The 25,005-nt window shown below is 36.2% G+C and overlaps 1 protein-coding gene across 3 annotated transcripts in view; it reads left to right on the top strand.

Moving 5' to 3' along the window:
- LOC6047484 overlaps window positions 1-25,005 on the top strand; it is a 94,205-nt gene that overhangs the window by 58,797 nt on the left and 10,403 nt on the right. The window contains exon 1 of one of the 3 annotated variants that reach the window (XM_038252658.1): window positions 8,597-9,006. The exons of 1 other annotated variant lie outside the window; for it this stretch is intronic. The gene's annotated coding sequence lies outside the window, so the exon portion shown is untranslated. Of the gene's footprint in view, window positions 1-8,596; window positions 9,007-9,034; window positions 9,218-25,005 lie in introns of those variants that run through there. One more of the 3 variants, XM_038252659.1, reaches the window with a different exon arrangement.

Raw genomic sequence — 25,005 nt, 5'->3', positions numbered from 1 at the left:
TCCCAATTATGACCTCGAAGAAGTTTGTTTCCTGAAGTTAAAATGAATCACAGAAACTGAAAAAAAAAACAGAAAAAGTGACTCCTTCCACACAAAATCTTATACCCCATTCGCACGGGCTACGTATAGCCGGCTTAAAAAAAAAAACAAGGTTTTGACTCATATAACTTTGACAGTTGCGGTTATAAAAACGGTTATAACCGGCTATAACTCGTCCTTGCGAATGTGGTATTATGGAAGAAACAGCCGTTACAGATTCGTGGTTTAGACTCTGTACACCTATGTCCTTTATACAATCCCAAAGATGAAAAGTTAATTTGAACAACTCTACTCTACAATGTTTCTTTGATGGGATGCATAACCACTAGGTTCGATTCCTTAGGCAAAATTAAGCATCTGTGCCAATTTTGAGCAAAATTTGAGGTTTAAGGGTCGCTGTAGTCGTTAAAGTTGGTGAAAAAAGTCTTCTCTTGAACTATAAAACTTTTTTTTCGTAAGCTCGCGATAACTCGCGATGGTTACAAGCAAACCCCTTATGTTTGTATTAGGGCGTCCTAAAAAAAATGAAAGGTTATCAAATCTTTGGTGCTCACCCCTAGAATGATAGATTAGAATGTCAGGAACAATGTTTTCTTACAACAAAAAAATCCCAAAAATGGTTTACAACCCGCGCGCGGAGCTTGAATGAAAAAAGTGTATTTTTCAGAATATCGCGCAACAATTATACAAAAGTCATTCAAATTTGGTCGCCTTGGGCTTCAAGTTATAGCTTAATATCCCCTGAACAAATTCCTTTACAGACATGGTGCATAAAAGCTTGTGTTTGGGCATGGCAGGACGTTTTAGGGATACAAAGGAGAATGGGCGAATTTGGTCCAAGGATGTACACGAACGGGAACAACTTTTTTCGAAAGATCTCGCCGAGACATGAAAAAAAGTCTTCTGGACCAACTCTCTAAACCCCGGGGTTCAAAAGTTACATGCTGTTGAAGTTTGAGCATTTTGAGTAAAAATATACAAAAAATCGGATTTTTGCTATTTCTAAAATCATTTATAAAATCTCTGTTTCATTATGGATTTCGATTTTCTTGACTTCATTCGACGCGTATCAGCAAAAACTATGAATTCTGATATATCTTAGCATGATTGAAACATGATTTCTCTTGTTTTTATCCGTTTGAACCGTTTGTGCAAGAGGCATCCCATACACCCAACCGGCGGTCGCATGATTGTGATACATGGCGGCATGAAAGTATATCAAAATCTGCATGAAATCTGTCCTCATGCATTTTTTGCGATGTAGGGGTATGACATTTTTGCCTGTTACCGACAATTATCGACATTATCGACGGCAGATTGATTGTATTGCAGAAAAAAAATCTTAACAGAACGAGGATTGCACCATCAACTTCTAGGTTGCTGATCCGACACGCTACCACCGCGCCATGGACGCTTGATGAATAGTGAGGGACAGAGCGCGAACATAATGTTCTCTCTGGAGTGTTGCTCGGAGACGCACCAGCGTTATATGTGTTGGTGAGAACTGCAGATCGCTGACGTTTTACACGCGGGCAAAAATGATCTATGGGCTTGCTGCAAAAAATGTAATAAAATATAACATTTTCTGCAGCAAATCCACTGTTGCAGATTTTGAGATATATTTTTCCTTTGGGTGTAGAAACAAGTCGAAACTTCAAGGTTTTGAAAATGGATCCGACCCAAACTGCTTCAGTGAGTATGAAAGGCTTCAGTGCAATGTTGTAACAACTTATTGGGATGGTCTGAGTCATCCGAGAACTCCTTGGAGTTAAGACCGGTGAGTCTACCGCCGTAACAAGCAAGATGTCGGCGGTTTTTGACCACTGATCATACCCGCATGGGGTATGATCCTTTTTCTTGTTATAGTGACCCACATATCTTAACTCCAGGGAGTCCTAGGATGACCAAAGACATCTTAACACATTAAGAAAGCAGTCTACCATACTGACAGAAGCTATGCGGGTATGTTCCGGGGTCAAAAACCGTCGACCTCTTGCTTGTTACGGCTGTAGCTCCACAGATCATAACTCCAGGAAGTCCTTGGATGACCCAGGACATCCTAACATATTAGCAAAGTAGTCTACCACACTCACTGAAGCTATGCGGGTATGTTCTGTTGTCAAAACCGGTCGACATTTTGCTTGTTACGGTAGTAGACCCACAAATATTAACTCCAGGGAGTCCTAGGAGAACCCAGGACACTCCAACACATCAGCATAGTACCATACTCACTGAAGCCATGCGGGTATGATCAGTGGTCAAAAACCGCCGACATCTTGCTTGTTACGGCGGTAGACTCGCCGGTCTTAACTCCAAGGAGTTCTCGGATGACTCAGACCATCCCAATAAGTTGTTACAACATTGCACTGAAGCCTTCCATACTCACTGAAGCAGTCTGGGTCGAATCCGGTTTCAATACCTTGAAGTTTCGACTTTTTTCTATGGGATGCCTCTTGTACAAACGGTTCAAACGTATAAGAACAAGAGAAATCATGTTTCAATCATGCTAAGACATATTAGAACTCATAGTTTTTGCTGATACGCGTCGAATGAAGTCAAGATGAGCAAAGTCCATAATAAAATGGAGATTTTATAAATGATTTTAGAATTAGCAAAAATACGATTTTTTGTACATTTTTACCCAAAATGCTCAAACTTCAACAACATGTAACTTTTGAACCCCGGGGTTTAGAGAGTTGGTCTGGAAGACTTTTTTTCATGTCTCGGCGAGATCTTTCGAAAAAAGTTGTTCCCGTTCGTGTACATCCTTGGACCAGCTACCATACAAATTTGCCCATTCTCCTTTGTATTTTTTAGCTAAAAAATTTTAAAAATCACTCCCCAAAATGAACCAAAAAATTTTGCAGCCAAAACTAATGCATTCAGCTTATAGGATTTTAAAGGAATTTTACGGAGATCATTTTGTTTTTTTTTTAATATTCAATTTATGTCCACGCAAAGCCGAGATATTTGCATTTTAGTGAACAAAACGTGACGAATTTTCAAAATTCTTGGCATATAAGCGTTTTTAACAAAAACCATTGGCTACTATGATTACAAACGAAAACGCATATATTTTGGATATTTTTATTTTGCTTGCTAAAAAACGATATTTGTTGATAACATTTCATGAAAAAATAAGATTTTCTCACAATGTGACGTAAACGACATATTTATAAGTACTGCTCTGTGATCATCTCGATATGATCAAATAAAGCTCTAATGGGTAACTATTTTTATTTTTTTATAAATGAATAAGTTTTTTTCGAATGTACATGCAAAAAAAATCACGTGCACAGCTTGGAGATATAAACTTTAATAAAATTAATTTGGATTTATTTTGATTAATGATTTTTGTGAGAAAATCTCATGTTTTTTTTATGAAATGTTATTAACAAATATCGTTGAGCGAGCAAAATAAAATATCCTAAATATATGCAATCCCGTTTGTAATCATAGCAGCCAATGTTTTATGCTAAAAACGCTTATATACTAAGAATTTTGAAAATTCGTAACTTTTTGTTCACTAAAATGCAAATATCTCGCCTTTGCGTGGACATAAATTAAATGTTAAAAAAAATACAAAAAGATCTTTGCAAAATTTCCTATAAGCTGAATGCATTAGTTTTGGCTGCAAAATGTGTGTTTTGAGGAGCGATTTTTGAAATTTTTCAGCTTAAAAATACAATTTTTTGTCCCTAAAACGCCCTGCCATGCCCAAACCCAAGCTTTTATGGACCATGTCTATACAGGAATTTGTTAAGGAGACATTATACTATAACTTAAACCCAAGGCGACCAAATTTGAATAACTTTTGTATGATTGTTGCGCGCATTTCTGAAAAATACTCGAAAAATGCACTTTTGTCATTCTAGCTCCGCGCGAGTTGTAAACCATTTTTGAGATTTTTTTGCTGTTTGAAAATATTGTTCCTGACATCCTAATCTATCATTCTAAGGGTGAGCACCAAAGATTTCACAAGTTTTCATTTTGTTGGGACGGCCTAATATATATTTTTGTAATTGTCTGCTTTACAAATTTGTAGAACATTGTTACACTCTACAAAATAACCCTGCAAAGTTAGAAAAAAAACACGAAATTTTAAAAAGAATAATTTTGTTCTGAATGGAAAAATGACCCTTCTGGGTAAATTTAGATTCGAAAAGTTCATTAAATTTCCCTTAAAAAGACGTGTTCCAAATTTGTTTTACAGTTGAGTAACGGAAAATGGCAGAGGTTTTAAAACTTTTTTTGTGCTTTTTTTCCAATGAAAAATACGTGTTTTCGGAATTTTGAGTACGCCATCAAATCGGGATTCTAATTTTGCATAAAAGTCCCTTTGACACCAAATGTCTATCTCATCACCGTTTCAGGCTGCATTTGAAAAACACCTCTTTTTTCGTAATACGGACCATGGATTCGTGACCAGGAACAAAAATTACCCCTTAGAACAAAGTTTAACGCAAATCGAAGAGGGGTCGGGCAACTTTTTCCGATTTAGTGTGAGTTGGTAGAGAATCAACCACATACAATCATAATTATTTTAATGTTAGAGACAAGTTTATCCCATCAATATTAAGTTAAGAATTTCACTCAGTTCATCAACTCTTCCAGTTCGATACAAACTGATAGTTTGTATTTCTATTAAACTCTTAAACTGCCACAGTGGCATGATAACGCAGAAATGCAACTCGCAACTATCTTCTCCCTTCTCGGACAGATGAATTAGGTGAATAGAAACAAGTTCTGCTTACATAAATTTAAGTCCCTGTCAGTGGATAAACGCAAACGCAAACCCCCCCAAAGGAAAGAGACATGGCAGCATGCTTCGATCGTCGGACCTGGCTGGCTGGTCGTGCTGGGCAGCAACTTGTCGAATATCAACCGCGCACCATCCAAGGAGGCGATGCAATCGCAGCAGCAGCAAAGGCAGAGAAGTGCGTGCAGTTCAAAATCAACTTGTAATGTGGCTCACTTTGCCACCCCCTCTTCGGGGTCTGGTCGGTGGAGCGGTCAAGAAACCTGACCATCATCATCATCAGCATCATCTCGCAATCCTCTGGCTGGTTCGTTGCCTTGGCAGTAGTTTCACAAGAGGCTTGAACGGGCGCGCTTCTACACGACAAATAAAATAAAGCAAAAATTAAAAGCGATGCGAACAGCAAACGCAACTGACTTGGGCTATTCATCTGCTAGGAAGGTGGAATGTTTTCGAAAGAGACTTTCCAGCTAATTTCAGTTATCTGCTTGCGGGTACGGCTCTTTTAATCCCTTTTCAAATGTTAGCCCCGCGCCTTCACGCGGGCTGATTTTAATATGCAGTTGCTTTCTGGTGCCCGCGCTAATAAAAATTACCACTATCACAAGCCAATAAGGAAGGGGGGAAGGGGAAGGAAAGTGGCCACAAGGCTCTAGTGCGCGCGGCCAACTTGGACCTCGAAAGCCCACCGAAGAGCAGGTTGTGGCTCGCAAGGAGGGAAAAATTATTAAAAGCTTCAGAAATGCACTTAACAGAGTGAAATGAGGCGTATTATTGTAGACTTTATTTGCACTACCGTACGGTGCTGAGGCTGAAGATGCCCCCGTGGGGCAAAGTTTGGACGGTGGAGAAGCTTCTCTTAAGGTAGCGGCACCATCGTAGTGCGGTGATTGGAAGGAGATGGAAAAATTACCTGGTAGCAAGCGAACTCACCTGGTAAGGACCTCGAGGTGACTGATGAAAGTCTTTCTGCTACCGATCTGAGAGGTTAAATTGCAGGTTGAATTTTAATTCAATTTTGATTGGCTTGAGCTGAAATTACTGCACCAGCTTAGATTAACAGATTCAAGAAAAGTGTTGAATAATAATTGAATTGCCATAGTTTGAAATAAAGCCAACATTTACACTTGTTGATACCATTTTTTTCGATACGTTAGTCCGTTGCAAACATTTTCAAAGTTTATGCAAAATCATTTTCCGTAAGATTTCTAAATTTAAATGGAAATCAAAAAACTACGCAGAAAAAAAGGTTGAATTTTGGCAGGTTGAAGAACTTTCCAATACTTAGCTCAGCAACTAATGTCATGACTCGAGATCCGGACACTTAGTTGCGTATTTTTTTTGTTTGAGCTGACCAAAAAACTAGCAATGAATAAAACAAGTGGTAATATTTCTCAGATGTGCTCTAGGATGTCAATTTTGGTATAATGTACCCAATAGAAAAAAACATGATTTGTTTTGCTTTGATTTTTGATTTGAAATTTGGACACCATATTTAAGTAATTAATTTTGGACTCAGTACTCATTTTATGGCAGTTTTTGATAAAACAATAATTTTGGTACGCATCTTATTTGCTTCTTAACACACATCCATAAGTAAGAATTAAATTATGACATTAGGTATACTTTAAGACTACACTTATTTTTCTGCTTAATCTGCTTTGGAGGCCTCGTTGTAACTTTGTAGTCACTATTTATAAATATTTTTTGCTTTTAAGTTGTTAAAAAAGCAGGTTGTCCAGCAATTCGAAGCATACAGGATTTTTGCTTTTAATTTCTTTAAGCCAAACATAGATCTAGGGTTTTTTCTCAAAATTTATTTTCCCTTAAAAGAGCACTCAGCTAGCAAAATCTAAACTTAGAAACATGTACCCTCCCTGCAAAGGCTTATGAATTGATCTCAGTTGAAAAGTTCTCCAAATCTCTGAATTGAAAATGTAACATCCTGGAACAGAACTGCTAAATTCTAATAAAAACACAAATTTAATTGAATTATTTTTCAACAAAAACTTATTCCATCATTATTGTTTGCAATTGGTTTGCATTATTGATATGTTTACTTATGGTCATTTATTTTAAGTTAGTAACACTAAATTTATAAACTCTGATATTCACAGGGTCCGGGTCCGGTGGTTTAGTGGTTAGCGTGGTAGCTTCTCACCCCAGTAAGGCCTGGGTTCAATCCCAGACGGACCCGGTGTCATTTTTCGAGACGAGATTTGCCCGATCACGCCTTCTATCGGATGGGGAAGTAAAACGTCGGTCCATTTGCGTCAAAGAGGTTTTGGGTGACTCACCACACATAACTTTCGCCTAGACGCCTAGAAATGAGTAGAAACTTGCAACAGAGCCCATAAAAGACCCGGGGGTCGTTAAAGTGGATTGCTTTGCTTTTTTGATAATCACAGATGTTTATGAAGCCTGTATAAAGTTTCAGTGAAATGTTTCATAATAGAGGCATAAAATAAAAAAATTAATAATTGAGATTACAAGTCAGAATGTCATCAGTTCAAACAAAAAACTATTGGAAAATGCATTATACACCCGTACAGTTGACATCTACAGTTTTTATTTTGAAAAGGACTTATAAGCTATTGTCTTTCATATGTTTATCGGTCCTTTTCCTAAAAAATTCTCGAGATATGCAATCATTAGTTTTCAAATATGAAAGATTAGACGAAAACAATTTTGTTTGCGAATAAACTTTTTGCATCGAAAATTCAATTAAATTCAACATATTTTTGAATTAACTCAAACATGCTAATAACTATTAGAAATGCCGGAGAATGCACATTAAATTGATTTCAGTTGATTTTACTAAAAATTCCATTAAAAATTTGATCTGTTTCGAAAAAAGGGGTGGGAGGGGAAGTTAAAAACTTCTAGTAAAATTTGTACCACCCTAATCATATTTTGTATGGGTCCCAAGAAAGTGTAAGCCAAATAAAAAAAAAAAAAAAAGCAAAACAAAATATTAAATAACAAAAAACATGAGAGAAAAGAAAATATTTCCAAACGCTTTTCTACTCGGGTCACGATATTGCAATTTTTTAAATATATTATATTATTAAATGAAGTTTTTCTTGTGCAATATAACACAAAGAATGCCTTTCATATTATCAAATTTTATAAATTTTGAAACTGTCAAAATATGTGTGGCATTCCATCGAAGAAGCCAGAAAATTGAGAAAGTTACACGGAAATGCATAAAAATTTAAAAAAATGGGAAACTACTCAACAAACCATGCGCAACGCACTCTGGGAGAACAAGGCGTCTCCATTTGTCTTCGCAAAGAAAAATCAGTCCCTCCCCGTTTCGGAAGCGACAACGACATCGCCATGGCCTACTACTACCATCACCACCACCACCACTAGTTACTAGAAGGAGCCGCTCATGCCATCTCGCTTTCCAACGCTCATGGCCTGCTTGGTGCCTAAGAATGTGTGATTTGATTATTTGCCTGTTTTTCTTCTTTGCTTTGATGCTTAGAAGAATATTCAAATGAGTGTGTGGTGCTCGCGATCGCGCGCTAGAGAGTGTTTCATCTCGCGGGATATAGGAGAGGGAGCAAACTCGCGAATTGTCTCACGATGATGCGCGAGATGAAAATGGGAGAATCGGAGAGATGCACAATGCAAGACATTGTTTCGCCAAGAAAGGTGCATTGGATCGCGTGTGTGCTCTCTCCTCTCCATCTCTCTGCGTCTTGAGCATCTCAGATGCTGGGATGCTGTTTGGAGAAGGGGTTAAGAGAGAAGCGACCGTTCGCGTTCGGTGGCGCTCGCATTGTGATGCTGCGTTCATTCGTCCCGTGGAAGCGTTCGCGAAAAGATAGACAATTCGTGTGTGCTCTCTGTCGAGAGCTTGAGTTCGGTTTCGCGATAATTTTCAAAGAGTGCAATTTGGAACGGAAATTACATCTTTCCCGAAAATCGAGTATCAAGAAATGATCAAATCAGTGTCCGTTTCGCCTCGATGACAACTTGTGGACCAAGTCGCTTCCGGGTGTGCTCTCAATTTTGGATTAATTCAAAAGTGCATCACCATCAATCATCGCTCGCCCAGGAGGGCAGACGAGTGGGTCGTGATTGAGTGATAATCCATCTCCGTGACCGGAGCGCACCTGACGACGTCGTCACCGTCAGGATGCTGCTGATTTATTCCAGCCGAGTGGTGCAAAGTGGTGTGGAAAAGTGATGCGATTAGAGTGAGTCAAAAAAGTTGGGGAAAAGTAAAAGTTTTTCGAGTTTTTGGTTTTTTTTTGGTGGAGGGGGTCAGAACGAACGACGAAATGATGCTGTTTTTGGAGAAGCAAAACAAGTGGGAGAAGAACAAGAAGATGATCGTGGTGATATGGTGATGATGATGATGCTGAACTGGTTCGGTGCATCCGGAGAGGAAATTGATTTTTGCCGACGGTAATTTTGCGCCAATCTTGTTGGATTAAACGACGACGACGATGATGATGGTGCAGAAAGTTTTCTTGCTGGAGGACGATTTGCGCGGGATGTTTGGCTAATTGAAGGGTTCGATTCGGGAGGTGATAATGGGTGCAATTTTGGACACGTTACGGTTGGGACTAATGAGAGGTTAAAGTGGGGCGTTTTCGTTGAACTCTTATAAACTTAGAGCATTATTTGAATTCGGAAAAAAATATTTCATTTTTATTGGTGTACAGTTTACAAAACTGCAATATATATTTTTTCAATAAAACTTTTTTGAATAATTAAAAAAGATTGTAGAAAAAATCTCGATGTTCGAAGCACATATTTCTAATTTTTAAAGCAAGTATGTGTATTATGTTTTGATATTTTTCGAGCATGAACCTGCCACGAATATTGCTCTGATTTTGGAACATTTTGCAGGAATCGTTTTTAATCTCAAATATAATATTTTGTTGATCATAAGATACCCAGCTTTTTTTTTCAACCCCAAAATAAATTTTCATCATAATTGATGAAATTTTTTTTGCATTTGAAATATTTAGTTACAAACATTAAAATATTGACTGTCTTTAGAGTAGATAGGGAACTATACCCTTTTTCAGCCTATTTCTATTATCGGCCTATCATCACTTTGAACATGAATTACAGCTTCCATAAAGTGTTTTTGACTGTTCCAAAGTAATAAATAGCTCAAATAAAAGTGAGCAAACATCTCTCCATTGTTGATACATTTCAAAATGTTGATTTTATAGCGGAAAACGGCAAAAGTGATGATAATTGGTCGAACGGCTCAGGGTGATTAAAATGGGTATATTTCCCCTACTTTTCAAATACCATTTCTCAGCCTATTTCTATTATCGGCCTATCAGCACTTTGATCATAAATTACAGCTTGATTACAGTTTTTTTGACTGTTCCAAAGTAATAAATAGCTCAAACAAAAGTGAGCAAGCAACTCTCCATTGTTGATACATCTAAAAATGTTGCACAGTCATTTTTGATTTTCGAGCTCGGCAGAATTCTGCCGAAAACAGAACAACTGATTTTTTCTGCAGAAAAATGCCGAACTTCGGCATATTAAGTGTCATTTTTCGCCGAGAATTCGGTGGAATGACTCCCATTTTGCCGAGATTCGGCATATATTTCTGCCGAGCGATAAGTTGTTCTGATTTCGGCTGAATTTTGCCGAAGTTCGGCATAAAAATCTAAGTGTGTGATGTAATAGCGCAAAACGGCAAAAGTGACGAGAATTGGTCGAACGGCTTAGACTGATTAAAATGGGTATATTTCCCCTACAATCCATTTTTTTTTAGAAATGATATAAAACTGTAACTTATTTCTAGAGCTTTTTTTTGTTGAAAAGGTTGTTTACAGGAACTGAAACTGAAACTGAAACACAATAGTTTATAAGATTTAAAAAAAAACGCCAGATTTCTTTTTATAGTACTTGAAATGAACAAATATTGGGCTTTTTTTTAAATGTTCAATCATTCATGACCACAGAAGGTCCCTCAAGGTGTTGTCAATGTATTTGCACTTAGTAACATTTATCCCATCGAATGCTTATCTGAGTCTCAATTTGATCAAAATAGTTACAATTTTCAAAATCACTGTTACATTATTGATTTCCACATTATTTATTTATTTATTTTTAATTCTCGTTGGCTTCCATTCTTTCCTTTTCCTTACACTTATTTCCCTCAACTCTGGCTGAGAGAGGCAAAAAATATAATAATTGAAATAAAAAGCCAGAATTTCAACATTTCAATACAGTCCAGACTCTATTATCCGAAGTTTCGATTATCCGAAGGTTTGTATGGGACTTGGGACAATCGAATCACGAACAAAAAAAATCATATTTTTTTTCATTTTCCAGTTTTCAACATTAAAATTGAGTTCTACGACCCCATTTTAGTCAAATTTGAGTTGTTGATTGCCTATTAAAAAATAAAATGCATTTTTCAATATTGCATCATCGCCATTTTGGCCGCCATCTTGGATTTTAAAGTTCTAAATCATTTTGGCGTAGTCTATCAGGTGAATTTTTACCGAGTCTGGATTGTAATAAATTATTGGAAATTTTATGGTATGTAATATGTATATAAAATTCAAAACGGGGTGAGTGATAAAAACTGCTAATAAAATTTGTACCCTCTCTTTCCCCCACTAGCATTATGCAAAATCTTAAAAATATTCAACCGTTTCCAAACTTTGTTTATCGAAATGTAAAATTTTAACAATTTTGAAATTAATTCTTCTTTCTTCAAGTGAAAGGCCATTGCTATTTTTTAAAGCTTTTGCCTTCTTTCGCTTTCAATTTGTTTCCAAAAAATCAGAGGGCAAAACAAATTACCGCCGAAAATTTAAATTTTCATTGAAAGAAATTGTACTATAGATTGTAAACAGTAATTAATCAAATGGTGTAGTTTTAAACTTTTTGCCAATTTTGATTTTGGGGCCACCAATTGGAAAAATGCATATAACTTTCGTAAAAAAATTATTTCATAATTTCATTGAGATTTTGCAATTTTTTTGTAGTAGCACAACTGTAGTTATTTAATAAGCGTTTTTTGTGATACATATTGCTTTAAAGTTTTAAAAAATGTGCTTGAAATTTGCAATTTTGTTTTTTTTTGCCCTTTACTTTGCCCAAATGAAATAAAAATTGTACCAGCCAATTTTAATTCCTGAATCTTACTTAATTTTGTATTTTGTATATCTTAACCAACTGATTGTGAACTGATTAAAGCATGTTTGGCAAGGTTTATTTTAAATTTTGACAGAATTCAATGGAAATAAAAACCCAAAAGCGTTTGAATAGAATGTTTTTTTTTTTTGTTTTTTTTTGTGCAGTCCAGACTCAACAAAAAACACTTCGGATAATCAACAAAGATTTTTTTTGTCTTGTCTAATTATTGAGTGTCGAGCTTAGGTATGACCCACGCTAAAGTGATTTAAAAATTTTAAATCCGAGATGGCGGCCAAAATGGCGGAGATGAAATATAAAAAATGCATTTAGTTATGTAATATGCCATTAACAATTCAAATTTGATTTAAATGGGGCCGCTGAACTCGATTTTTATGTCTGGACTGTATCACAAATATATTTCAATTTTAATCTATATGTTGGTTTTTAGTAATGGCTAAAATGTTTTAAATTCAGATTAGTTTTCATAAGATGGAAATAACAAAAATAAGCACTCTTACTTTCACTAACCTAAAAATAACAACTTCTAACTGCTAGTTCTACCAGTTCATACATCACTGGCACCGGCTCTAATGAGATATATTGTTCACATTCCGGTCTTGACAGCAGCTACTTCTACTCTTTCCAGCTTAGCTTGGCACCAACTACAAAAAACGAGCAACAAAAAAAAAAAAAAACAAAACATCTACAAAACAAGAGGGGCAACATCTCGCAAAACTGCAAAGATGCTAAACATCCACCCAAGTTTCAAATAACAAACATCTGTTTTATTTATATTTGGCGTCTTTTTGCCCCTCTTTTCCCAAAAAACCCCTCTCTTTAACCCCCACTTTTGCTCCCCCTTTTCTCTACTGCTTTCATCACACACAGCGCACCGACTTCTGCTGGCAGTCATTGCATTCTTTTGTCTTATTTTGTGTGCTGTCATCTCTCGGTGGATTCTCCCTTTCTTCTCCGCTCCGCTCCGCGGCAGCAGCATCCGGATTATTAAGGGGATTCGCCGACGGCAGCGAATTCGCGAGTGCTCCCAACTTTGTAGATGTTGTTGTTGGCTTGCTCTTTCAAAGTGTTTGTTTGACATTTAAAATATGTTTCTTTAGTCCCCCTGGTCTCCACCACACATTTTGGGTGTGGGGGAGCGAGAGTTTAAATAGTGCTAAGCCAAACAAGAAGAAACACAATGAGTAATATAACAAGCGTGAAAGAATGGACCTCTTTCTTGAGTAATGTAGTGGGATTTGGGGAGTACGGTGTGGGCAGCGATATTCGGCTTATTTGATGCTTTTCTTTACAATAAAAATGCGATTGTTACCTTACTTAAGTGCATTTTGTATTTACATTTAAATTAATATGTTTGTAGCAAATCAAATTCACTCTTTTGAACCGGAAGTGACTCCAGAAAAGACCAACAAAGAAAACGCTGTCACTCCTCGTTCAACTGAATGGGAAGCAAGTGTGGCGGCACAAAGACGAATCGAGAAATAAAACAATAATAATCGGTACATTGTTTGAGAGTAGCGCGCTTTTTAACTGAAATTCCGCGCCACGCAGAAGGAGTACCGGGGTCGCAGTCGCAGTCAGTAGTAGGCCATGAGCGCGGGTGGAGTAATATATGGCCGTTTGATGGGAAGCCGGTTGCTTGGATTTGCACTCTTGCTGTATGCGCGTACTTTGATCTGGCGACCGACGACAAAACGCGTCATACCGGATGGAGACCGAACGGGAATTAAACCTGTCTGAATGAAGATGATTTATCTTTTGTTTAAAGGTGCATCTTTCATTTTAAAACACAACAAAAAAACTATGGGAACGAGGAATAGTGATGATTTTGAAGCGTGAAAAAAAAACAGTAAAATATCGTCATGCTTCAAATTATCGGACGCTTCGAAACCCGGACACCTCATTTTGGTTTTCAATAATTTGGATATTATTTTGCATAATTACTGTCAAAGCTGTGTTATTTGATGAATTTTCACATCAACTTTTATTTCTAACAAGTTAAAGTCGACAAACTTGTCTTTTCTTTTTTCGTTCTTGACGTTTTTAGCTTGTTTGCAGATTCAGCCTCCTGAGATCAAAATTTGATTTTACGTAACTTTTCCCATACAATCTGCAGATTTTCCGGAATCGGTTTTATATATACAGCAATTCCCCACGAAAACAGCATGATTCGAAAAAAAAGTTCTCAGATCGGGCTCAAAATTTTTCTGGACATTAGGGTGACCTACGCCGTGTTAGGGTGGTCCAAAAAATGGCAATTTTCGTCGATTTTCGCAAAAACCACTTTTTTCAAAAAATCATATCACATCCGATTTTAGATGTCTTAGGCGCAAAAGAAAGGTGATTAGTTTGGATATTTGGGAAAAATAGTAAGAAGTTTCGAAAATCCAGCTTAACATCTGAAAAGGTCGTATGAAAACTTAAAATGCTGTTTTGAAGGTCTCGGGACCAAAGAGCCTATGTCTGAAAATATTTTTACCTGATTGCTCGGAAAATTTTACATAACATATCAAAAAATGGTGAAGTTATGTTTTCAATACTATGAGATACGATTTTTTGAAAATAAAAACTGGGTTTTTCGACGTGCCACGCACAAAAATGGGAAAATGACGAAAACGGGAAAAAAACGACTGTTTTCACTAAAACTGCGATAACATGAAAATTTCAGCGATGACCTATACATGTTAGGGTACCAAAATTTTCGTTATTGAAATACGCAACTTTTTTTTATCGAATCATGCTGTTTTCGTGGGGAATTGCTGTATATACTGTATTATTTGGAATTAGGCTGGTACAAAATTTATTTAAGGTTTTTGTCTTCCTCCCCCCTTCCAAGATGGGCTGAAAAATCAGGGGGCAAAAAAATGGTATAAAAAAACTTCAATATTTCAATGCAAATTTAAGTACAATCAGTTGAAATCAATTTAAAGTGCATTTCCTGCGTTTAGATTAATTTTTAGCATGTTTGGGTTGATTTAAAAATCTTTAGATTTTTTTTTTTAATTTTCGATGTTTATTATCGCAAAAAGTTTTTTTTCGCTAAAATTTTTGTTTTCGTCAAATTTTAAAATTTTTGAAAACTTATTATTGCAAAACAACTGAACTAGAGCAAAATGCATTTTTAAACACTTGTTCCACGCAAATGTGGAAACTATGGCTTGTTATTTCAATATTTATATTTTTTTATTTTGTTCGACAAAATTGAATTTTAGTGATTTTTATTTGTGTGAAATGCGATGAAATCATCCTAATAAACCAAACGCCTCCATTACATTTTATTTTCTTAGTATGAAAGCATGGAGGCGCATAGCTTCTGAGCATTTTCTAATCTAATCTACACAGAAAAAAAATCATGGTAATATTACATCTGGGAAGGGGTACATCTTTTATGTCAGAAAAAAGGTGTAATTTTACCTCTGGAAATGCTTAATTTTACCACTTTTCTGGTGTAATGTCACTTTTTCAGTCTAAATTGAGGTAAAATTATAACATAAAAGAGGTAATATTCAACCTTCCAAAATTAAAGCTTCCAAATTTACACAATTTTTTTCTGTGTAATCTAATCTAATCAGACCCTAGCGCAGCCAATCTTTCGAAGGGATCCTGGAGAGTGCCTTAGGTTAGATGACGCCTAGCACTCTTCTTGTCATTTATTAACATTTGCAGTGCGCCATTGCATTAGAATGCATTGAAACATCACAAGCGTTAAAGCGGCCAGGCCTACTGCGTAAAGCCGTATCGCAGAGATGACTCGTAATTGGGTTGAGTTTGAGCACTGAGTGTTCGAACAACAACACAATTCTGAATCGAAAGGGGAGGAAGAAGCGTGGGGACACACCACCATACGCTCCGAGATTTTGGTTGTATTCGTTGGGAGCACCATGCTAAGAAGGTTTGGTGCTCCGGGACCCTCTGGGATGGGACATTGTATTTCCACGAATGCCCTGGACACTATTTGCCGTGGTTATAGCGCCACAACTCGCTCTCTGTAACAGTATTCCTAATTCCAGTCCACGCTCACCAAGGCGTCATGGCCTAGTGGTTAGCATTTTTGCTTACCAATCCAAAGGACGGAGGATCGAACCTCGCCTCGAGCGACTTTGATTTTTCGTTCATATTCATCATTTCAAATTTTTATGTGTTCTTAACTTTCTCGTTGGGAGCAGATGGGCATCGAACCCAGAACCATTCGCTTACAAAGCGAACACCGTAACCAGTCAGCCACGGCCGCTCTAGTTTCTGAGCATTTTCTAAGGATTAAAACCTAAAATCAGTGAAAAAGTGATTTTTTCAAAATTTTACAAGGACTACATTAAGACCTAAAAAAGACTACTAATTTTGGCAATCGGCCTATTTTTGCATATAGTATCGACCACTGAATGTTCAGATCCAAACGACGAATTTTTACAAAACGGATTACGCTATTGACCTGGGTGCTGAAAAGACAGAATGCGTAACGTGATTTTCGAATGCTCCCCACTTCTCCTCACTAATACAACTGCACTACAGCTGTAAACATAAACAAAGTAGAAGGCTATGTTCAAGCTCAAGCGTGACATTTTTGTTACTGCTGAAGTGACTTGTTTTGAAACATTTTGGATATTTTGATGTTAGACTTTTCGCTGACAAAATTAAGTACTTCGCTCGTGTTTTGTTCATAGACTAAACGATGGGCGGCCAAAAGAGGCTTTCTTGTTTTCCACATGACGAAAAATTGCGTCAGATGTGGGTGGAATTCAGTGAATCGTAAGAGTATCCAAATGGCACTTTTGAATGTTTCAAAAGTTCGACGCCATCAACTTTTTTTTATTTCTGACAAAATATATTATTGATCGATTGGGACCATCCATAAACCACGTGGACACTTTATTTGTTTTTGTATGGATCGTGAACAATCGTCATACCAACCCACCCCCCCCCCTCCCCTGAAGTGTCCACATGGTTTATGGATGGTCCCATTACAATACTTGCTATTTCTTGGGAGCATTTTGCGAACAGTAAATTGGTTCCGCTTTTACAGTTCTAAATTGAGGCCGCTTTGCGAACGACTATTCAGCACCCAGCTATTGACCAGGGTTGGTGAATTTTTATGATTTCGCGGAAAGCGAGAATTCCGTGAAATTTGGGTAAATTTCACTTCGGGTAATAAAAACTTCGGATAGTCGAATTACGATTTTTTTTCGTTTTCTCATTTTTGATTGTTGAGCTTTAGTATGGCCCATAAACTACTCAAAATAATTTAGAATTTTAAAATCCAAGATGGCGGTTTGAATGGTGGTAATGAATTATTGAAATAATGTATTTTGTAATTTTATAAGCGATCAACTATTCAAATTTGACTAAAATGGGGTCAAAGAATCCAAATTTAATGTTAAAAGCAAGAAACCAAATTAATCGAACTTCGGATAATCGAGGCTCCGGATAATCGAGTCTGGACTGTACTATTTGCTCGATTTATGTCAGTTCGAGCCACGTAGCCTAGTGGTAACGCTTCCGCCTCGTAAGCAGTAGATCGGGGTTCAAATCCCGGCTCGGACCAACACAACTGGTGATCTTTTCCCTTCTGGATTCGATTGCTTATTAGTAAAGGGAAAGTAGTGTATCGTCACAAACTGGACCTTATCACGACACCTTAGGAAGGCGACCTATGGAACCGGCTCCGTGGCTTAATGGTTACGGCTTCTGCCTCACAAGCAGAAGGTTCAGGGATCAAATCCCGGTCGGTACCTTTGAAATTTAGAATCAGGAATTTGAACTTTGAATATGAACAAAAACGAAAATGAATCAGGTGGGATTCGAACTCACGCCTTTGGATTGGTGGTCTGGGACGCTAAGCAGTCGGCCATCAGAAGGTTTACACTCTAGCAGTGGATTGATCCGTAGTGTTGAAACATGTTATCTCTTCTTCTCATATTATTAAATACGCGCTGATCCCTGATTTGCCTGAGGGGATTGGAAGTCTAAATATAGATCGAGTTTCCTTCAGATGCTTGCTTCTATGTTGGTCTATACAAGCCAGATGACACATGTCGCCATTTTGAATTTTCTTTGTGCTAAAATTTAGTGCTCATTTAGTGCTATTTAGTGCCCTATACCCCACATTTAGTGCCCTTATAGTTTCCATACAAATTGCCATACAAAATTCGAAAAACAAGCCAGATGACACATGTTGCCATTTTGAATTTTCTTTGTGCTAAAATTTAGTGCTCATTTAGTGCTATTTAGTGCCCTATACCCCATATTTAGTGCCCTCATAGTTTCCATACAAATCACCATACAAAAATTTGAAATACAAGCCAGATGACACATGTCGCCATTTTGAACTTTTTTTTGTGCTAGAATTTAGTGCTCATTTAGTGCTATTTAGTGCCCTATACCCCACATTTAGTGCCCTTATAGTTTCCATACAAATTGCCATACAAAATTTGAAATACAAGCCAGATGACACATGTCGCCATTTTGAATTTTCTTTGAGCTAAAATTTAGTGCTCATTTAGTGCTATTTAGTGCCCTATACCCCATATTTAGTGCCCTCATAGTTTCCATACAAATCGCCATACAAAGTTCAAAAGTCAGATTTCAGATGTCGCCATTTTGAATGTTTTTCAGTGCTAAAATTTAGTGCTCATTTAGTGCTATTTAGTGCCCTATTCCCCACATTTAGTGCCCTCATAGTTTCCATACAAATCGCCATACAAAGTTCAAAAGTCAAATTTCAGATGTCGCCATTTTGAATGTTTTTCAGTGCTAAAATTTAGTGCTCATTTAGTGCTATTTAGTGCCCTATTCCCCACATTTAGTGCCCTCATAGTTTCCATACAAATCGCCATACAAAGTTCAAAAGTCAAATTTCAGATGTCACCATTTTGAATGTTTTTCAGTGCTAAAATTTAGTGCTCATTTAGTGCTATTTAGTGCCCTATTCCCCACATTTAGTGCCCTCATAGTTTCCATACAAATCGCCATACAAAGTTCAAAAGTCAAATTTCAGATGTCGCCATTTTGAATGTTTTTCAGTGCTAAAATTTAGTGCTCATTTAGTACTATTTAGTGCCCTATACCCCACATTTAGTGCCCTCATATTTTCCATACAAATCGCCATACAAAGTTCAAAAGTCAAATTTCAGATGTCGCCATTTTGAATGTTTTTCAGTGCTAAAATTTAGTGCTCATTTAGTGCTATTTAGTGCCCTATACTCCACATTTAGTGCCCTCATAGTTTCCATACAAATCGCCATACAAAGTTCAAAAGTCAAATTTCAGATGTCACCATTTTGAATGTTTTTCAGTGCTAAAATTTAGTGCTCATTTAGTGCTATTTAGTGCCCTATACCCCACATTTAGTGCCCTCATATTTTCCATACAAATCGCCATACAAAGTTCAAAAGTGAGATTTCAGATGTCGCCATTTTGAATGTTTTTCAGTGCTAAAATTTAGTGCTCATTTAGTGCTATTTAGTGCCCTATTCCCCACATTTAGTTTCCTCATATTTTCCATACAAATCGCCATACAAAGTTCAAAAGTCAAATTTCAGATGTCGCCATTTTGAATGTTTTTCAGTGCTAAAATTTAGTGCTCATTTAGTGCTATTTAGTGCCCTATACTCCACATTTAGTGCCCTCATAGTTTCCATACAAATCGCCATACAAAGTTCAAAAGTCAGATTTCAGATGTCGCCATTTTGAATGTTTTTCAGTGCTAAAATTTAGTGCTATTTAGTGCCCTATTCCCCACATTTAGTGCCCTCATAGTTTCCATACAAATCGCCATACAAAGTTCAAAAGTCATACTTCAGATGTCGCCATTTTGAATGTTTTTCAGTGCTAAAATTTAGTGCTCATTTAGTACTATTTAGTGCCCTATACCCCACATTTAGTGCCCTCATATTTTCCATACAAATCGCCATACAAAGTTCAAAAGTCAAATTTCAGATGTCGCCATTTTGAATGTTTTTCAGTGCTAAAATTTAGTGCTCATTTAGCGCTATTTAGTGCCCTATACCCCATATTTAGTGCCCTCATATTTTCCATACAAATCGCCATACAAAGTTCAAAAGTAAGATTTCAGATGTCGCCATTTTGAATGTTTTTCAGTGCTAAAATTTAGTGCTCATTTAGTGCTATTTAGTGCCCTATTCCCCACATTTAGTGCCCTCATAGTTTCCATACAAATCGCCATACAAAGTTCAAAAGTAAGATTTCAGATGTCGCCATTTTGAATGTTTTTATGTTATACCATAGCTTAGAAAGAGACAACAACACCTCACAAGCTGAATCAGTCCTATGAAGTGGTTGATGCATGCACACTTGCATTGCAATAGTAAGTGTGTGTGTTCTAGAATGAGTTTCATACAATTTGTTGCACGACACCAACATTTTAAAATTGCAGCGCATGTGTACGATGGCAGAGGAACTTAACGGTACACATCAACCATCGCTTTTGCACCCAGATTTCTGTTACAGTTATTTTAGTATCTTCAAAAATACGGGAACTATCGATATGATTTTTTATTCATCCCCTAAATTACAGTCTTCAAAGTTATTTACAATAAAGTTTGACCATTTTGACAATCAGATTCTTTCAGGATTGGGTCCGTAAGTTTGACAAATTTGGAATAAGAAGACAACAACTTCTTCGGTTACTGTGCACCCTTAACCAACATTGTCAAACATGTTGTTCTATGGGGCCGTAATTTTATGACGTAACGCAGGGGTGTCGGCTTCTGTTACGAAATGTTACAACAATTGGGGGAGGGGGTGGGATGAAAAATTATGTAACGTAAAGCAAAATTTTCATATAGGCATTCATAAAAATTTGCAAAATGACCTTGTGTTACGCATTACATGGGGGTAGGGGGGATCGCTCATCTGTTATGATTTGTTACGATGGGGGGGAGGAGGGGGGTCAAAATTCCCAATTTGCTCACGGTATTTTGGGGAAGGGGCCATCTATAAACCACGTGGAAACTGTTTTGAAAACATAACCAAGCCCCCCCCTCCCCCCACCCCCTTCGTGGACAACTATCCATACAAGAAAAAAAAATTGTATCAAGCGCGGACAACCACCCCCTCTACCACGCAGGCCCGTATCCAGGATTCTTCAATGGGGGGTGTTTCCTCCCATAAGGCGTTATGGGTAATGCTAAAAAATTATCTAAACATCAATAAGTTCATGAAAATATTTTTATTCATGCATATATTATTGATGTGATACATGTGATTGAAAATATTGAAATAACGTTATTGCATCCTTAATAGTTTAGATTTTTTTTCCAACTATTTTTTTAGCATTAGTATTTTTTTTTGCCCCCAGGTTTTTCGGGAAAATTTTAAAGGAGAGCCTTTTTTACCTGTACACAACTTGAGCCATCCCAAGCCAAATGAATTTAAAATGGAAATCAACTCGTAAGATCTATGCGTTTTGATTTTCGCCGTTTTTTTATTTTTCTTAAATATCATGAGCTTATAGTTCGTGTTTTAAGGAACAAGTTTGCCGAAGACATCAGCGAGATTTGTTCGTACCAAATAAAAAAAAATATTAGGAATTTTTGTTGAGAAGTATTTTAATAATCATAGTGTTTGGACAGTGAAAATCTATGCTCCACAACAATAAAATTGCTTTTAAATTTGTCTCAGTGGCCATCAAAATGAAATGAAAAAAATATATCAAGTAGAAATAATGTTTTTCATGGCAATTTAGTATTTTCAACTAGTGAATAAATAAATAATCATTGAATTTGCGTCAAAAATCTAATTTCTAACGTTATTTAACTTGAAACACTATTTCATGAAATCACAACAACAAGTTTTACAATATTTGAAGTGAGTTTTTGAAAAAAATGGTTGCATACTTTGGGTGAATTTCATATGATACAAAGTTGTATTTTTAATGATTTTTAATGGTTCCATTTATGGTATGATTTTAGTTATATGGTTATATGGCCTAATATTTAAATTTATTAGACAAAAATAATTTTTGTTGCCCAACACATAAGCAAACAATATTCCTAGTTGTGAAAGCTTTATAAATAAAAAAAATCATTGATTTGTCCGTACAACTTTCTATAGAACTTTGACAGCTGCCCATATAATTGCTTACGAGTCCATTTCACGAAGCGGAACACCACTCGAAATCGACTTTTTCTAAACATGCTTAAAATTTAGCGGAGCTGTTTATCCTATCGAAACATGCAAAAATCCCTTCTTTTTTTGGCACCGCCCCATAGTTTTACGATTTTCACCTATTTTTTTATTTAGTTTTCAAATGGTTATATCTTGGATACAAAAAAATAATAGAGCAAAACTCGACTGCTTTTTAAAGAAACGCTGAATTATATTGCGTCATCAAATTTTGGATTCGAATCAAACTTTACTTGTTAGGCCAAGTTCTCTTGTCAATTTCAAATGTATAAGCTTGCAGTAGCAGAATTTACCTACATCGATCCATGCAAAATTTTTTTAATTGTTAAAAATGCTGCCATGTTTGATTTTAATCAAAATGATGACGATGAATTGAATCAGCGTCAAATTTCTTTTAAAATAGCAGTCGAATATTGCTCATTTTTTGTTTCCAAAATATTTGACAAAGTTTTTTTTAAATTGGCGAAAATCGTAAAACTTTGGGGCAGTATAATGATATACAGTCGCCAAATTTCAACAGAATCAGAAAAAGTAGACCCTATTTTCAAAAAATCACTTTGGCGGTACATAGTCAAATTTGGATTTGGATCCGATAACGATCTAAGTAACTATTTTACTTAAAATCCAGAACTGCCTATCCAGTTAGTCGAAGGCTTTATAATAATAATAGCTGGCCGTTTTTAGTGAGATTTCGATTTTTCTCCGTGTGTTTACTATCAAAGTGTCTTTTTAATTTTTTCAAAATATTTTTCTTATGGCGTATCTGGTAAAAGTTGAGTTTTTGTTTTGACGACAACGATCAAAGTATTTTTTGAAATATTTTTATGAGGGCGTATTAACCCCTTCCTTCCCAGAGTAAAATCGAGATTTTTACGTTTTTCACCATAACTCCTAATGGTTATAACCTAACAATCTATATAAACTAACGCAAGTTGAATCAGGTTGAAAACATGCATGGTTGCAGAGAAATTTAGTTTTGAAGACAAAAATTAGTGGTGCTCTGGAGTAACCATGGGCGTTAGAGGGTTAAGATTTTGGTTTAGCTAAACTTTAGTTTTTTTGAAGGCGTCAACGATTAAAGTTTTTTTTAAATATTTTCTTGAGGGCGTATTTAGTGAGAGTTGAGTTTTTCGGTGGCCATCAATGATCTTTTTTTAATATTTTTATGAGGCGCATTTAGTGAAAGTAAAGTTATTCTCTTGGTGTCAATGACCAAAGTATTTAGTAAATGTTAAGTTTTTCTCTTGGCGTTAACAATGAAAGTGTTTTTTTTTTTTTTTTTTTTTTTTTATTAAGGCGTATCTAGTGGGAATTAAGTTTTAGTCAAGGCGTCAACGATCAAAGTTTTATAAAATTATTTTTATGAAGCAAGAGTTTAGTTTTGTTTCAAGGCGTCAATGATCAAAGCTTTTTTAAAACATTTTCTTGAAGGCGGTTTTAGTGAAAGTTTGGTTTTTTCAATGCGTCAACGATCAAAGTTTTTTTTTTATTATATTTTCTTGGGGGCGTATTTAATAAATGTGGAATTTTTTCAAGGCGTCAGCGATCAAAGTTTTTTTTGAAATTATTTTTTTTTTGTATTAAGCGAGAGTTTAGTTTTTTTCAAGGCGTCAACGATCAAAGTTTTTTTTTTAATATTTTCTTGAGGGAGTATTTAGTGAAAGTTTGGTTTTATCAAGGCGTCAACGATCAAAGTGTTTTTTAAATTATTTTATGAAGGCATATTTAGTGCAAGTTGAGTTATTTTCAAGGCGTCAACGATCAAAGTTTTTTTTTTAAATATTTTCTTGAGGTCGTATTTAGTGAATGTGTAGTTTTTTCGAGGCGTCAGCGATCAAAGTTTTTTTTAAATATTTTCTTGAGGGCGTATTTATTGAAAGTTGGGTTGGGCGTCAACATTCAGTTTTTTTTTGCAAAAAATAGTATGAGGGCGTATTCAGTAAGAGTTTAATTTTTCTCTAGGCGTCAACGATCGAAGTTTTTTTTTAATATTTTTATGAGGGCGTATTTAGTGAGAGTTGAGTTTTCTCTTGGCGTCAACGATCAAATTTGTTTAAATTACGACATCTGAAATTTGACTTTAGAGCTTTGTATGGCAATTTGTATGGAAACTATGAGGGCACTAAATGTGGGAAATAGGGCACTAAATAGCACTAAATGAGCACTAAATTTTAGCACGGAAAAACAATCAAAATGGCGACATCTGAAATCTGACTTTTGAACTTTGTATGGCGATTTGTACGGAAACTATGAGGGCACTAAATGTGGGGTATAGGGCACTAAATAGCACTAAATGAGCACTAAATTTTAGCATAGAAAATCATTCAAAGTGGCGACATCAGAAATCTTACTTTTGAACTTTGTATGGCGATTTGTATGGAAACTATGAGGGCGCTAAGTGTGGGGAATAGGGCACTAAATAGCACTAAATGAGCACTAAATTTTAGCACGGAAAAACATTCAAAATGGCGACATCTGAAATCTGACTTTTGAACTTTGTATGGCGATTTGTACGGAAACTATGAGGGCACTAAATGTGGGGTATAGGGCACTAAATAGCACTAAATGAGCACTAAATTTTAGCACTGAAAAACATTCAAAATGGCGACATCTGAAATCTGACTTTTGAACTTTGTATGGCGATTTGTATGGAAACTATGAGGGCACTAAATGTGGGGAATAGGGCACTAAATAGCACTAAATGAGCACTAAATTTTAGCACTGAAAAACATTCAAAATGGCGACATCTGAAAATTGACTTTTGAACTTTGTATGGCGAATACTGAAAAACATTCAAAATGGCGACATCTGAAATTTGACTTTTGAACTTTGTATGGCGATTTGTATGGAAACTATGAGGGTACTAAATGTGGGGAATAGGGCACTAAATAGCACTAAATGAGCACTAAATTTTA

The sequence above is a fragment of the Culex quinquefasciatus genome, chromosome 2 (assembly GCF_015732765.1).
Source record: "Culex quinquefasciatus strain JHB chromosome 2, VPISU_Cqui_1.0_pri_paternal, whole genome shotgun sequence".
In the NCBI taxonomy this organism is placed as follows: domain Eukaryota; kingdom Metazoa; phylum Arthropoda; class Insecta; order Diptera; family Culicidae; genus Culex; species Culex quinquefasciatus.
Note: the sequence above shows the minus strand (reverse complement) of the source record. Positions and strands in the feature narration are given on the sequence as shown.